Source organism: Camelus dromedarius, chromosome 26, assembly GCF_036321535.1.
Source record: "Camelus dromedarius isolate mCamDro1 chromosome 26, mCamDro1.pat, whole genome shotgun sequence".
NCBI lineage: Eukaryota > Metazoa > Chordata > Mammalia > Artiodactyla > Camelidae > Camelus > Camelus dromedarius.
The window spans coordinates 3,023,724-3,038,449 of record NC_087461.1 but is presented as its reverse complement, the minus strand read 5'-3'; the positions used below and the strand labels follow the sequence as shown (position 1 = coordinate 3,038,449).

At 54.1% G+C, this 14,726-nt stretch overlaps 1 long non-coding RNA gene across 1 annotated transcript; it reads right to left on the bottom strand.

Annotated features, from left to right (window-relative positions):
- Window positions 1-8,092: 8,092 nt before the first annotated feature.
- On the bottom strand, window positions 8,093-12,177 carry LOC116150553 (uncharacterized). Its single transcript, XR_004134277.2, has 3 exons — window positions 12,040-12,177; window positions 11,723-11,806; window positions 8,093-8,544 (listed from the first exon to the last, which is right to left on the bottom strand). It is a non-coding gene; the product is annotated as an uncharacterized LOC116150553 (long non-coding RNA).
- Window positions 12,178-14,726: the final 2,549 nt, after the last annotated feature.

Below are 14,726 nucleotides of genomic sequence, written 5' to 3'. Positions count from 1 at the left end.
TGGGGTGGGGGAAAGGCAGCGTGCAGGGAGTCTGGAGGGGGGAATTGGGACTCCACCATCAGGGAAGCGTGGATTTTTCTTACGAGGGAGATGGCATCATTCACACTTGGAAATCCCGCGTGGAACAACTTGATTAAATACTACATGGCCCAGGTTACCCAGAGGGATGGTGGATCCTGGGGAAGAGCTTTTTTAAAAAAAGTCCACTGGATCAAAGATCACAGGTTCACCGATGGCAGCGGGCAGTGCATAATGGCACCGAGGGTCCACACTCTAGAACATTTGCTGGCACGTTATCCTCAATTTATTAAGCACTACGCAGAGGCACCCTCTGTGGCGGGGAAGACCCATAAAAAAGCTTGTGCGCTTAAAAATGTGCATCCACATAATCTGAGTTATGGCTGTTGGGACAGATCTCCCATATAAGGACGCCTGGGAGGGAGTTCAGATGGTGTCATCTGTGATTCATCTGGGCCCCAGGACGCCAAAACACGCTACGATCTTGAGTTGGAACCACATCGACGTCCTCCACAGTCTCTCCCGCCTCCAAGACAGGGATTTTGGGTCCCTTGTCGCTTGGAAAGGGACGTCTGGTTAATTCTGTGATGCTGGAAATACCAGTGCCGTCCCCAGACCCTGGGCTCCTTGTTGGAAAGGCGGTCCCATAAGTATCCTGGAAGCACTTTCTTTGTGCTGAACACTCTCTATCCAGGGCATCTGGGGGTCCAAGGTGAGGTGCACACCACACATAGAGTTTCAAGTCCTCGGGGAGGAGCCCAGGGGACATCGTCCCTGGCTAGTGGCTTTGGAGGTAGATGTGCAGGATGGTGGTGCCTCCTTCTGGTGTCCTGGTGGAGGCCATTGCCCCTCGTTTCTGCCCAGGAGCCGCTTCTGAAGCCAGTAGCTGGAGTGCACAGTGTCCTCCCCGACGCCAGGATGGGGCCTGTGTTGAGAGCAGATGTTCCCCAGAAGTGTAGGGGCAAGGTCCAGCCCCACCCAGCCTTGCTGCTGCCCTCTCAGCTTCGGGCTGGAGCCTCCTGGGCTCCTCGGGTCAGGATGAACAGAAGGGATGCGGATGGCAGTGATCCTAAGGGTTCTGGAGCGGCCTCTTTGCCCTGGGCACCCTTGCTGGCCTTCCCCGGGAGCTGGGTTTGCATTCTGGATGAGTCTCCAGCCCAGTAGCATTCCCTGGTGTGGGCGACACCCCCTCGAGCTAGGCTCCCGTCTCCTCCCCTAAGCTCTGCTCTGGCTGCACACCCCTGACCCCCAGGAGCCGTCTCCCTTCTGGGTGATCCGGTCCCTTCTGCCGTATCCACTCAGCTTGTGGGAGGACTCATGCCACCCTCCCACGCCATGAAGCAGAAGAGCCTTCAGAAGGTGCTAGGTTCCCCTGGTCCTGCCAGGAGACTGCTCCAGGCAGGTGCTCCATTCAGTCTTCTTCAGGGAAGAACCTAGTCTTCCAGGCACCCCCATCCAATGCTTGGCTGCATCTGTGGTACCCGGAGGGTCTCTGGGGTGCGACCTCTCAGCCAGGCAACTCAGTGAAGCGCTCTCTGTGACCCTGCACTTGGCTGGTGAATGGAATGTGGGGCTGAGGAAGGAGCCCCTCCCCCAGAGGGGACGGAGCACCGCTCTGACTACCCAGACTCTCTCCCAGGAGAAAAGGTGCCTGGAAAGCGCACGTGATGGAGTGGACAGTGCGGGCAGTGGCTCAGGTGCCCCGAGATCTCAGGGAGGGCAGGTCAGCCGGATTTCCTTCCAGAATGCCAGGTTGATCTTGTCCTGGGATTGTAACAGGACCATCCCTACTCTCAAAAGGAGCTGCCTTTGATGTATTGTTTGCTCCCAGCTCCGTGACGCTCAGATCAGATGTACCCACGACTTCCCCTGGTGCCCAGACAGGACGTGCACGGAGATGAAGTGCTTGGCCCGACGGGTGACTAGGGGAGGAAGCGTCCAGCCTGGAGGACACCGGGCGACTCTCATCGCTGCGAGGTTTCTTTGATGTGAGACGAGGCCTTTTTATCTAGCAAAGGGCCGGGATCCAGGGCGGGGAGCTCCCACACATGGGGGCCCAGCAGATGCCCCGGGGGTGCATACGGCAGGGGAGGAAGGTCTGGGCTCCCCACGAGGGAGGACTTCCTGACTACCAGGACTTTCTCCCAGTGCGAGGTGGAGAGCTCCCCGTCACCAGAAGTGTTCAAGCGGAGTCTGCACAACACAACACATCGTGGGACTCAGTGCTGCTTGCCAGCCCTGCTGGATTGCAAGCTTTTGGAGCCGGACCGTCATTTCTTTATCAGAGGATGACTGATGCTTTTATGGTTTTGACCTCATCCTGTGAGGTCAGCTAGGAGTGAACCCTTTATCTCAGGAAGGCAGCAGGGGCAAGTGACAGGCTCAGAGCTGCACATGTTCAGGGAGTGAGGGTTGGAATTCACACACCCCTACGTTTCTTGAGTCCCTGGGCAAGGCACTCGTGGCAGCACCTGCAGTGGCCAGAGCCCTGGGGAGCAAAGCAGCCTGGCTCTCCTGGCACCAACTTCTGGACCCACCAAGGAGGCCACGATGCTCGACACTTAAGTACCACTTCATCCCCAGGCCTCGGATTTGGAGGGGAGGAGAGGGGCGTTTCACTTCTCCTGCAGTGTAATTCTTTAGTATACTAATTGCTTATACAATTTAAAAAAATAAGTTTTAACATTTCTCACTTGGAGCCAAGTGATCCCCACCACAGTGCAGCTCCCCTGGGGGCTGGACTGGGTCGTTAACCTGATAATAGTCCCTGAGCCCTGAAGCACGGCTAGTTCATCAGGTCCCACCATGGAATGGCCTGGGGACAAGGGATGCCCAGCTGGCCACGCGAGGGCTGGTTTCACGGGTGGTGGGTGGTGGGGAGGCGGTGTTTTGGATCCAGGGTCTCCAAGGAAACCCAGGGTCATAGCATTTCTGGGCTGCAGGGCCCTTCGGAACCTGCTAGCTGAGCATTTTTTAAAGGTGCTTCCCAGAGTCCTAGGGGTCAGGGGAGGCCTTCCCCCACCTTGACCCTAACCCTCGCCTTCTTCAACTGGAGAGCCCCTGTTTTGCTCTGCCTTGTAGACCTGGCCTGGCAAGGGCTCTCGTGTGTCATGTTCCAGACAAGGAGCCTGGAGTTCAAGAGAGGAAGTGTCCCCTTGGTGCAGCCAGGCCTGGAGCCGGACTGGGGGCAGTCAGCACGGCCAGGCCTGGCAGAGGCACGTGGGGTCGGGGGTGGGGCAGTTCTTCTGAGAAAAGCCAGGGGTCCTGAGCATTGAGGGCAGCTCGGGGCGTGGGGGGACGTGGCAGTGGGAGGCTCCGGGGAGCTGAGCGCTTCCAATCAAGGTCTGGGGGTGCAGGAGGACAGACCGCTTCCTGGTCAGGGGCGCCCGGCTCCGGTGTGGGGACGCCGCTGGTCTGCTCTTGGCCGGCCTCACAGGCCCGCGCTTCCTGACCTTGGGCGGAAATGTGATGTTTGCGGGCCGTTCTGGGGGGAGGGGAGGTGGGGCGCCTGTGACGCACTCTCAGAGGGGTTAAGAACGCCTGCCGACGGTGGCCACGTGGACACCCTGGGCCGTACCCCCTAGTTTTCTTGCTCCAAGTCACTTTTTTGCTGTCTACCCCTGTGATTCCCTCAATCACAAAACACCCTCCATCCCTGGAATTTGGAATCATTATTCTGCACTAGATTGCCTATCTGTGTGTGTGGGGAGAGGGTGGGAGGGTCCCGGAGGGAGAGAGACTGCATTCCATCAGTGTGTTTGCGTGTGTGTGTTTGTGCATGCGCGCGTGGATGAACCGGCATTTGTACCCTGGCTGTGACTCAGAGTTGGAGGCGCCCCCGTTTCCTCCCTCTTCCTTCTTTCCGCTTGCACTTGGCTTCCCCTGCTCCAAGGGCTCTGTGCGTCCTCTGATCTGCGCTGCTTTTTCCGGGCCCGGCTCCAAGGGCGTGCCAGCAACCTGGCCCACGGCAGCAGCGGAAGCCAGCGTGGCTCTAGAAAAGCATCGGTTTAATTAGCAGAAACGATCTGTGGAGTCTCCCAGGGATCAGGACCCATTTTTCAGTGGCTGGCCCCACGCCGAGCCTGATGAGTTTTCCAGCAGGACTGTTTTGTTTTGTTTTGTTTTTTTTTTAATTGAAGTATAGTCGATTTACAACGTTGTGTTAATTTCTGGTTGTTTTGGGTTTTGAACTGAGTCACTGGCGTTGGGCTCTGACCCGAAGGCCGGCCTGGGGAAGGTCCAGACGTGGTCCTGTTTGGACCTCTTGCTTGCTCTTGGTGGGCAGTGCTGGGCACACTGGGGGAGTCTCCAGGGACGTGCAGGGGGCACTGGGTGCCGCTGGCTGGGGAAGGGTGCAGTGCCACACAGACTGGGCTCACTGGACTGTCCCTCTCAGGCGAGGGGGCTGCTCCGTGGGTGTGGACTGCTAGCTGGAGAGGGAAGTGGCTTCAGAGGATGACATTTCTGGAGCCCGTGTTCTTCATGCAGCTCTGGGTGTGCTGGAGGGCAGGAGCTGCAGCGGGGAGCCTCCGGTCCCCCGAGGGAAATCCACTGGGTCACAGAGTGACACAGAACGAGGCAAGTGGATGGTCCCAACAGGTCATCTCAGGTTTGGTTTAAATCAAAGAGGCCACTGGAGAGCCCCAGGTTCCACAGAGAATGTGCTGGAGAGAGGATGAGCTCAGGGAACCCCCGGTTCTCAGCCCCCAGGTTCAGGTCTCTGGGGATACCTGGATCCCCACATAAAAGTCCAGATCACTCTCAGGCTGTAAAGCCATCCTTGTCACTCTGGGATTCCTCTCGGGGCTCTGGACTGTCCTGTGCCCAACAGGCCTTTTTGGGGAGAGAGCCCTTAAGGCCTTTTTCCAAGAAGTCTCTTTTACAGAAAGGTAGGTTTCCTCCAGGGGACCGGGCTGCCTTCTGGTCACCTCTCCATGTCTGCCTGCATCCTCCCCGAGATGGGCCTCTGGACCCCTGACGCCCTGACCCTGGCTGAGGAGGAGAGCGTGGCGGGTGTTTACGCGGCTTTGCTTCCGGCTGGGTCACACAGACCTTCTGTGTCTCCCACCGGAGGTCCAGCTCCTCTCAACCTTTTCTCTTCTTCTGCTTGACCACTCCCGTCTCTTCAGGGCCCTGACACTGCTGTGTGGTGCCCTCCACTGCCCCGTGGTTTCCCTGCACCCTAAGCCTTCACAACCAGTCCCTTTACCACACTCTCCTCGGACTATCCTAGTTAGAAAACCATCTTTTCTGGACTTTCCTATAAAGTGAGGTTTGACAGGCTTATGCTCTGAGGGCAAAGCTCCTTGGACACGTGTGCTGGAGAGCAGACAAGTGGTGGAAAAGTGAGAAAAAGAACTCCGGGGCTCAGAGCTGCAGTATTATCTGGAATTACAGCCCATGCTTGCTGGACTGGTCCCACAGGTGCACCCACAACTGGGTGATCTCACAGCTGTGGCTGAGTCCCAGGGTGAGCCACCTCTGCCCAGTTCACAGGGGCCTGGATAAGAATCGGGGTGCCAGCCTGCCCCCTGGGACCCCTCACTGAATGCTGATGATTACTGGAAGTCCTTTGTCCCAGGGTCCCAGCCCTGGTAATTAAACTGAAAATCTCCCACGGTCCTGTGTGCACCCAGCTTCCCGGCCCCAGGTAGGGGGATGCCAGACCAGAGAGAGACCCTGCTGGATGCTATGACACTATATATAGAAAACCTGAAGTCGCCACCAAAAAAACTATTTAAACTAGTAAATGAATTCAGTACAGTCGCAGGACACATGATTAGTGCACAGAAACCTATTGCTTTTCTATACACTAGTAACGAACTATAAGAAAGAGAAAGCAAGATAACAATCCTATTTACAGTTGCACCCAAAAGAAAAAAATACCTAGGGATGAACTTAACCAAGGAGGTGATAGACCCACACTCTGAAAACTATAAACCTTTGATGAAGGTAATTGAAGATGATGCAAAGAAATGGAAAGATATCCCATGTTCATGGATTGGAGGAATTAATATTGTTAAAATGTCCATACTACCCAAGGAAATCTACAGATTTAATACAATCCCTGTCAAAATATCTGTGACATTTTTTCACAGAACTAGAACAAATAATCCTAAAATTTATATTGAGCCACAAAAGACCTCAAATTGCCAAAGCAGTCTTGATAAAACAAAACAGAGCTGGAGCCATCACACTCCCTGACTTGAGATTATACTACAAAACTACAGTGATCAAAACAGCATGGTTTATGTTTTTTTTTTTTTTTAACTATTCAGCCATAGAAAAAGAATAAAATCATGCCATTTGCAGCACCATGGATGGACCTGGAGAACATCATACTAAGTGAAGTAAGCCAGAAAGAGAAAAAAAAATACCATATGATATCACATATATGTGGAATCTTAAAAAATGACACAAATGAACTTATTTATGAAACAGAAACAGACATACAGATATAGAAAATAAACTTATGGTTACCAAGGGAAAAAAAAAGGGTAGGAAGGGATAAGTTGGGAGTTTGAGATTTGCAGATACACACTACTATATATAAAATAGACAAACAATGATTTTCTACTGTCCAGCACAGGGAACTATATTCAATATCTTGTAGTGACCTATAATGAAAAAGAATATGAAAAGGAATATACATATGTACATGTAAGACTGAAACATTATGCTATACACAAGAAATGGGTACCACATTGTAAGCTAACTGTACTTTGATTGAAAAAAAAAGAGAAAAAACCCCCAACAAAACCCAGCATGGTACTGGCACAAAAAGAGATTCATAAATCAATGGAACAGAATAGAGCCCAGATGTAAACCCATGCACTTATGGTCAATTAATCTATGACAAAGGAGGCAAGAACGTACGATGGAGAAAAGACAGTCTCTTCAATAAGTGGTGCTGGGAGAACTGGACAGCTACACATAAAAGACTGAAATTAGAACATTCTCTAACACCTTATACAAAAATAAACTCAAAATGGGTTAAAGGCCTAAATGTAAAGACCTGAAACCGCAAAACTCCTAGGAGAGAACCTGAGTAGAACACTCTTTGACATAAGCTGTAGCAACAAGTTTTTGGATTTTTCAACTAAGGCAAAAGAAACAAAAGCAAAAATAAACAAGTGGGACCTAACTAAATGTAAAATCGTTTGCACAGCAAAGGAAACCCTCAACAAAGCAAAAGACAAACTATTGAATGGGAGAAAATATTTGCAAATCATATGATCGATAAGGGGTTAACATCCACAATATACAAACAGCGCATATAACTCAATGTCAAAATAACAACCTGATTGAAAAATGGGCAGAGTCCTAAATAGACATTTTTCCAAAGAAGATGTATGGATGGCCAACAGGCTCATGAAAAGATGCTCAACATCACAAATCATCAGAGAAATGCATATCAAAGCCACAATGAACTATCACCTCACACCCTTCAGAATAGCTATCTTCCAAAAGTCTACAAACAATTGTTGGCGAGGAGAGGAGAAAAGGGAACCCTCCTACACTGTTGGTGGGAATGTAAATTGGTGCAGCCACTATGGAGGACAGTATGGAGGTTCCTCAACAAACTGAAAATAGAACTACCATGTGATCCAGCAGTTCCACTCCTGGGCACATAACTGAAGAAAATGAGAACACTAATTCAAGAAGATACATTCACCCCAATGTTCACAGCAGCACTATTTACAACAGCCATGACATGGAAGTGACCTAAGTGTCCATCGACAGATGACTCGATAAAGATGATGTGGTGTTTGTGTGTGTATATATATATGTGTATATGTGTGTGTGTGTGTGTGTGTATATATATATATATATATATATATATATATATATATATATATATATATATATGCAATGGAATACTACTCAGCTATAAAAAATAATGAAATGTTGCCATTTGCAACAACATGGATGGACCTAGGTAGTTATGCTTAGTAAAACAAGTCAGAGAAAGACAGCTACTCTGTTATCACTTATATGTAGAATCTGAAAAATAAATGAATGTATATAACAAAACAGAAACAGACTCTGAGATACAGAGAACAAAGCAGTGGTTCCCAGTGGGGAGGGGGGAGAGGGGAGGGGCAAGATAGGGGTAGAGGATTAAGAGGTAGAAACTACCACGTCTAGAATAAACAAGCGACAGGGATGTGTTGTACAGCACAGGGAATACAGACATTATTTGATAACTAACTATAAGTGGAGCGTAGTCTATAAACATGTTGACACACTATGTTGTACAGCTGAGACTAATATAATACTACAGGTCAACTATACCTCAATAAAAGCATAATATGAAGGCCTTCAAGGCAACGAGAAACCCCGCTGGTGTATCAGCCAGGGTTCTCCAACAGGACATGCAGAGATTCAGGAGATTGATGCTGAGCCGGCTCATGTGATGACGGAGGCTGAGATGTCCCTGCATCTGCCGTCTGCAAGCCGGGACCCAGCAGAGCCGGGGTGCAGTTCAGTCCGAGTCCGAAGTCTGAGAACCGGGAGCTCTGTGGTCTGGGGGCAGGAGCAGGTGGACATTCCAGCTCAGCAGAGAGAGCGACTTCCCCCTTCCACCACCTTTTTGTCCCCTTTGGCCACAAAGGATGAGCCGAGGCCCCTGCACCAGGGAGGGGTCTGCTCTCCTCCACCCCCTGATTCGAATGTGAACCTCTCCTAGAAACACCCTCACAGCCACAGGCAGAGACAGAGCTTTGCCAGCTCCCTGGGCATCCCTCAGCCCCATCAGGCAGACACATTACATCAGCCGTCACCCAGGCTGAAGTAGCAAGAGAGAAGGGTCAGGGTTGGGCTCTGCGGTCGTCCTAATGGGTTCCAGGACTTCTCGCCCTTGGCAGACACTCAGGCTGGTCGAGGTGCAGGAGGAAGGAGTCAGGGAAGGATGTGATTCTTTCCACGTGAACGTGGTTGTGTTTTCATGACGGAACTATAGGAACACTCAGACTCTCAGAGGCAGAGGGTCCGGGTGGGGAGAGGAATCCATCTGTGGCTTTTTCAATACTCGTAGGAACGACTTTGCTGTATCCCACCTCAGACACGCCGGCACCAGCTAGACCCCCTTCCTCTGAGGCTGGGGTCCCGGGCCCATGTTTCCAAGCTTTAATCACCCCAGCCGGCTCCTTCTGCTGCCTCAGCAGGGAGACGGAAGAGTTCTCTTCTTGCCTTTTCAGTTACCTGCTTAGCAATTTATACTCTTGCAAGTATTTGCATGGAGTCTTCTCTGTTCAAGGCCCCGGCATGGGATGTTTTCTGTCTGAACCCTGCCCTGCACCTTTGCAGTTGGTGGCAGTGAGTGACTCCAACCTGGCTGGGAGGGGCCAGGGAGGGAAGGGAGATTGCAGGGAGGAAGCAGGGCAGGAGGCAGAGAGAGGAGGGCGCTTGGAAGGCGGCTCTGAGTCACTTCTGCTGCCTGGGACCAGGTGTGGTGGTGTGGGGGGTGGAGGGGTGGGGGCACTGCTGATGCTTGGAGAGCAGGGATCAGGAAAGCCCTCCTCTCTCAGGGCTTCAGTCCTGGGCTGCGGGTGGGGTGCTGCCTGCTTTCCAGGCCGTCCTGGCCAGTCAATGTCCCTGCAAACTGTCCAGCTCCCGACCCGGCTGCCTGGCACTCGACGACCTGCCCCTCAGCTGGCTCCCTGGCGCCTTTGGTGGCCTGGCTGGGACTGGGAGAGGGGGCTGTGGGGTCCGGCCTGGAGGAGACTGAATTCCCTCATGCCCAATTCGGAAGCCCCACTGCCTGGGTCCTGCCCCTAACTCTAGTCCTCAGGAATCCCTGTCCCTTCTGCAAATCAGCGCCTCCGTGGCCTGCCCGGACTTGTCCTCCAGGCAGCTCCAGCCGATTCCACCGGGAGTGGCTATGTGGGCACAGGCTGGGCCCGAGGGAGGTCTGGAAGCGGCCGGAGAGGTGAGAGGGCCTCGTGGGAGAGAGGCCGGCACGGAGGCCCCTCGTGATGTGCTGATTTGTGGTCCCCCAAATTCAGATGCTGAAGCGCTCACCCCCAGCACCTCTGAATGTGACCGTATTTGGGGACAGGGTCTTGACAGAGGTGATAAGTTGAAATGAGGCCCATAATCCAGTCTGCCTGGTGGCTCTCTAAGAAGAGGGACACGGACGCCAGGAGTGTGCGCCCAGCAGGACCGCTGAGGAGAACACCAGGCCTGCAGGCACCTGGCTCTCGGGCTCCCAGCCTCCACGTGAGGACGCGGTGGGCGGCTGCGGCGCAAGCCCCCAGCGCGGTGTTCTGTGGGGGCGGCGGGCGCGAACCAAAGCCGTCCCCGCATCTCCTCCAGCGGATCTGAGTCTTCCACTGCTCTGGCCTCCCTCCTGGTGGAGGCCGAGACCCAGGCCCACGAACTCAGCCGCTTAATATAGCCCAGAGGTGCTCTCGGGCGGGTCGGGGGGTCAGAAGTCTAGAACCAAATCTCTGGTAAGGCTGGTTCTTTCTGGACGTGTTGGGGCGGGTGGGGACCTGTTTCCTCACCTGCTTCTTGAGTTACTTCAAGTCTAGGGCCGGGCTCCAGGCATCGTTCCCTGGACGTAGGTGGCCTGGCCAGCCTGGGCTTGCCCGGCGTGAGAGGCCGCGCAGGGCAGGGCGCTTTTCTAAGTGGCTCTCCGGCCCCTGTCAGCCCTGGGAGCATGCAGGAGTTTCCCGAGCTCGGAGCCTTGGCATCCTTATCTGGAAAACGGGAACCGTGGTGCCTCCCTCGCTGCGCTGTCTCGGGAACTAATGGGAAAGCTCTCTTTTTGCAGGGAAAGAGCTCAGCAGAGAGCTTAGCGCTGACTTAGTGCTCGGAGAAAGCTGGTCGTCACGATGTTCAGAGTCTCTGGTGTTTTGGTCCTTTCAGCCCTGCAGTGTCTGGGGAGCCGACCGGGCCCCGCTGTGTGTGTGTGTGTATGTGTGCGCGCACGTGCGTGTGCGTGTGTGTGTATGCGTGGTGGGGGGGTGCTATGAGGCTGACGGGACTGGAGCAGGTGGTACTGCTGACGCTCAGTGCAGTCCTGATTTCCTCCAAGGGACCCTCACGGACCCCTGCCCCAAACGTGGGCTTTGAAGAACCTTCCTTCCCTCCCCCTGTTCCAGGCACTCGGATAGGACATGGTGTGACGCTGACTTCATCCCTCCACCCCGACACCCGGCCCGCCCTCTGAGTTGACACCCACGGTTAGCCACCGTGGGACTGTGCACGGGCCGGACGCCACCCCGAGGGGAGGCAGAGCCCCTCGTCCCTGGAGGGTGCCTGTGTGTTCTCGCCTGCGGGGTGCTGGGAGGTGCGTGTGTGTATGTGTGTGTGTGTGTGTGATTGTGGGGGTGTGAGGGGTTGTGTGTGATGTGGGTAAGTGTGACTGCATTAGAGTAAGTGCAGGAGTCTGTGTGAGCAGCGGGGCAGGCCGGGCGGGGCCGACCCCCCCAACACCAGCAGACGCAGCCCCGGGGTGGGAGGTAGGGGCCGAGGGCGCAGAGCTCACAGGGGCTGTAGTCGGAGGGTGAACTTGTCTTCTCCCCAGGGTTGGGGAACTGACCCCAGTCTCCAGAGACCGAATGTCATTTCAGGCTTGGCTGTCCCACTGCCTCCGGGGGGCCCTGGTTCTGGGTTTGGGATGGATGACTGGAGGCTGGGGCTTTCTGGGGAGCGGACGTGGCCGATGAAGGAGCAAAGGCAATGGGGTCGGACTCACCTGGTCCATGTGGCCTTGGTAAAGTCAGGCAGCCCCCGGAGTCTCCGTTCCTGACTTGGAAAATGGGCTGTGGTCCCCGAGCCCCTGGGTGGAGGAGAGGAGTTGGTGAGCTGACTTAGGTGGGCTCCACTAATGTGAGCAGGGGCTCAGCACGGTGCTAGGTGCATGCCTGGCGCTCACAGACATCAGCCGCCTGGCTCCCGGGTACCTGGCTTGGCAGGGCACCTGCAGCCCTGCTCCCCCCACTCCTCCCCACCGCCCCCCTGCAATCTGTGTGGAAGAGGCCTCGAGAAAGTCCTGCCAAAAAGCTCACTTACCAGGGTGGAGGGTGGTCCCCGCCAGGTTCCTGTTTGCCTGAACCAAAGCCGCAAGCCCTTCAAAGGAACCTCGCAAACCCGGATGGAACAGTTTGTTTTCTTCTCACACAGGAGGCAGGAAAGTTTGCTAAGTCAGGCTCCATTAAACCCTCAAAAGGCCCTTTGTTCCAGCTAAGATGAGGGAAAAATTACAGAACGGGGAGAGAGTGTGTGCTTGTTTCTGTTCTTTGCGTGTCTAGGTAAAACAGCCACACCTGGCCCCCTCCCCGCCCCTCCCACCCCCCACTGACTCCTCTGCCGATCAGCTCTCCTGTTTGTCTCAGGACGACCCAGCCAGCAGCGACTTCCAAGGGCTCTGAGTCCAGTTGGATTTTCATTTTCCGAATAACGACTTGTACTACTTATGAAATCACAGAGCTCTGTGGTACTCGCAAGTGTTTATATTACCAGCAGTGATGCAGCCGAGGCTCCTGCCTAAGTTAACTGGCTAGTCCCTGGCTGAGCTGGGGCTGGAACCAGGCCCCTCGGTATTCGGCCTGGGCTCAGCCTGCGGTCCTGCGTGGTCACTCCTGGCGCTGACGTGGACAAGTCCGCTTGTTCCTGACCCCTTTGTCTATAGTAAAGAGAGAGCTATGTTAAGATTTGTTTGTCCTTATGAAATCACAGAGCCCTCCTCGCAGGTCACTGTGTGCCCGGCACCGCCGGCAGTTGTGCAGTGTGCAACCTGTGAGATGGAACGGGGTGGCCCCACTCCCAGGGTTAATCTGATAGTGTTCATCCATCCCTCCGGCACATGGAACAATGCCCTTGGCGGGGAATGATGACTTTGATCCTGAGATTGGTGGTCCTAATGCACATAATCCAATAATCCAGCTGTGTGGAAAGAGGCCAGTGGGCACGGGCCTCTACTCCTGGACACCAAAGCTGTAGGAGGCCCCTGTACTCTTAGCTGGGCTGGGCTGGGTGGGCGTAGGTGTGTTGGCAGGGAAGCCGTCCTTAGGGGGCAGACAGACATTTGAGGGTGGGTACTCTGGTGGGGCAGAGTGCTCTGGCCCAGGTTTTGTCCCTAGGCAGCTAGAGAATGCGGAATGTCAATAGTGTCTGTCTTGACTCAGAGGTGATAGCCCGAATCATGGCTCCCCTCCCGCTGGCTCCATTTCCTGATCTACTAAAACCAGGCAGAGCAGCGCCTGGCCCCCACTGCCCTTAAGGACGGACAGGCCAAAAGGGGCTGGGTTTTGTGAACTATCACCGGGGCGTGGCTTGGTGTCACAGCACGGTGCCTGGGCGTTTCTGGGGGACACGGGAGGAGGCATCTCGGCTGTGACCCATCTCCATGCTGGGTGCTCTGTAAGGGCACATTGCTCCTCTGTGCCACCAAGGAGATCACCTGCCATCACAACTCTTTTAGGGTGAGCTAACCCTGAGTTAGGACTTCTTTAAACAGCCTTGTTGAGGTGTAATTGACAGTCAAGAGATTGCACCTGTTTAAAGTGGGCAACTTGATACGTTTTGACAAGTGAATAGACAATTGAAACCAGCCCCCAAAATAAGATCACGAACAGAGACATCACCCCCAAAAGTCTCCTCGCGCCTCTCCCCCCGCCTCGAACCCAGGCAACCACTGCTGAGATGGTAAGGTGTGCCGTGACCTCAGGGATCTTAAATGCAGAGGAAGGAGGCTGAGGGGAGGTCAGGAAAGGCTTCATGGTGGAGGCAGCACTTGAGGGAGTGGAGCACGGTGAGGGGAAAGTGCTTACCCTTAATGGACTTTGGCAAAGGTCAAAGGTAAGCGGGCTGCCAGGGCTGGGGAGGCAGAGAGCCAGGTGGAAGGGGTCTGGCTGACCTCACTGGGAGTTCGGCCCCTGCCGCGCTGCTGTGTGATCTTGGGCGAGTTCCCTGGCCTCGCAAGCCTCAGTTTTCCTATTTGTGAGATGGGAATATTGATCGTACCCCTAGGTTTGTTGTGAAAACTAAGTAAGTTTGCTTAATGTCGAGTGCCCGGCGTGTGGTGGACCATCAGGATATGGTATCTGCTGTGCCTGTGCTGGATTTGTGACGCACGACACTGTCAGAAACACGCACTCTCACCCTACTGTCTACGCCTCCCTGACTGGGGGCCGGTGTGGGGCCAAGAAGTGAAGAACCTGCTGTGCCAAGAGTGATGTCTTCAGTACAGACTATGCCTGCTGCCCTCCCACCTAGAGTATCACCTCCCCTCTCTCAAACCCGTCAATCAAGGACTCACTCAGGCCTCACCACCCCCAGGAAGCCTTCCCTGATTACTCTACTCTAGGACTCTAAATGCTGAGGTGTTCTCTCCTCTCTGGACTCTAAAAACGATTTTAGCTGCAACCACACCGTCTGACGTGAGAGTGTAGCATCCGGCACTGTTTTCTGTTCTGCATATTCTGAGAACAAGTTTCTTGAGGGCAGATGTTCTGTCTCCCGCTTCTTTGTGCCCTTAGCCACATCCTTAGGACAGAATTAAATAAGGACTGGAGATCATCAAGTAGGTGAGAATCTCTCCAGACACTGCAGAAAGTACCAAGACCAGTCCTCATGGCCGTCACACACGGAGAGTACTTTGAATGACAGAGATCAGTGTGAGGACAAGCCTGAGTGAGCTCGGGCCACTGGCACAGAACTCCATGGGTGGGTGGCTTCTAAACAGCCAGGCACAGCTT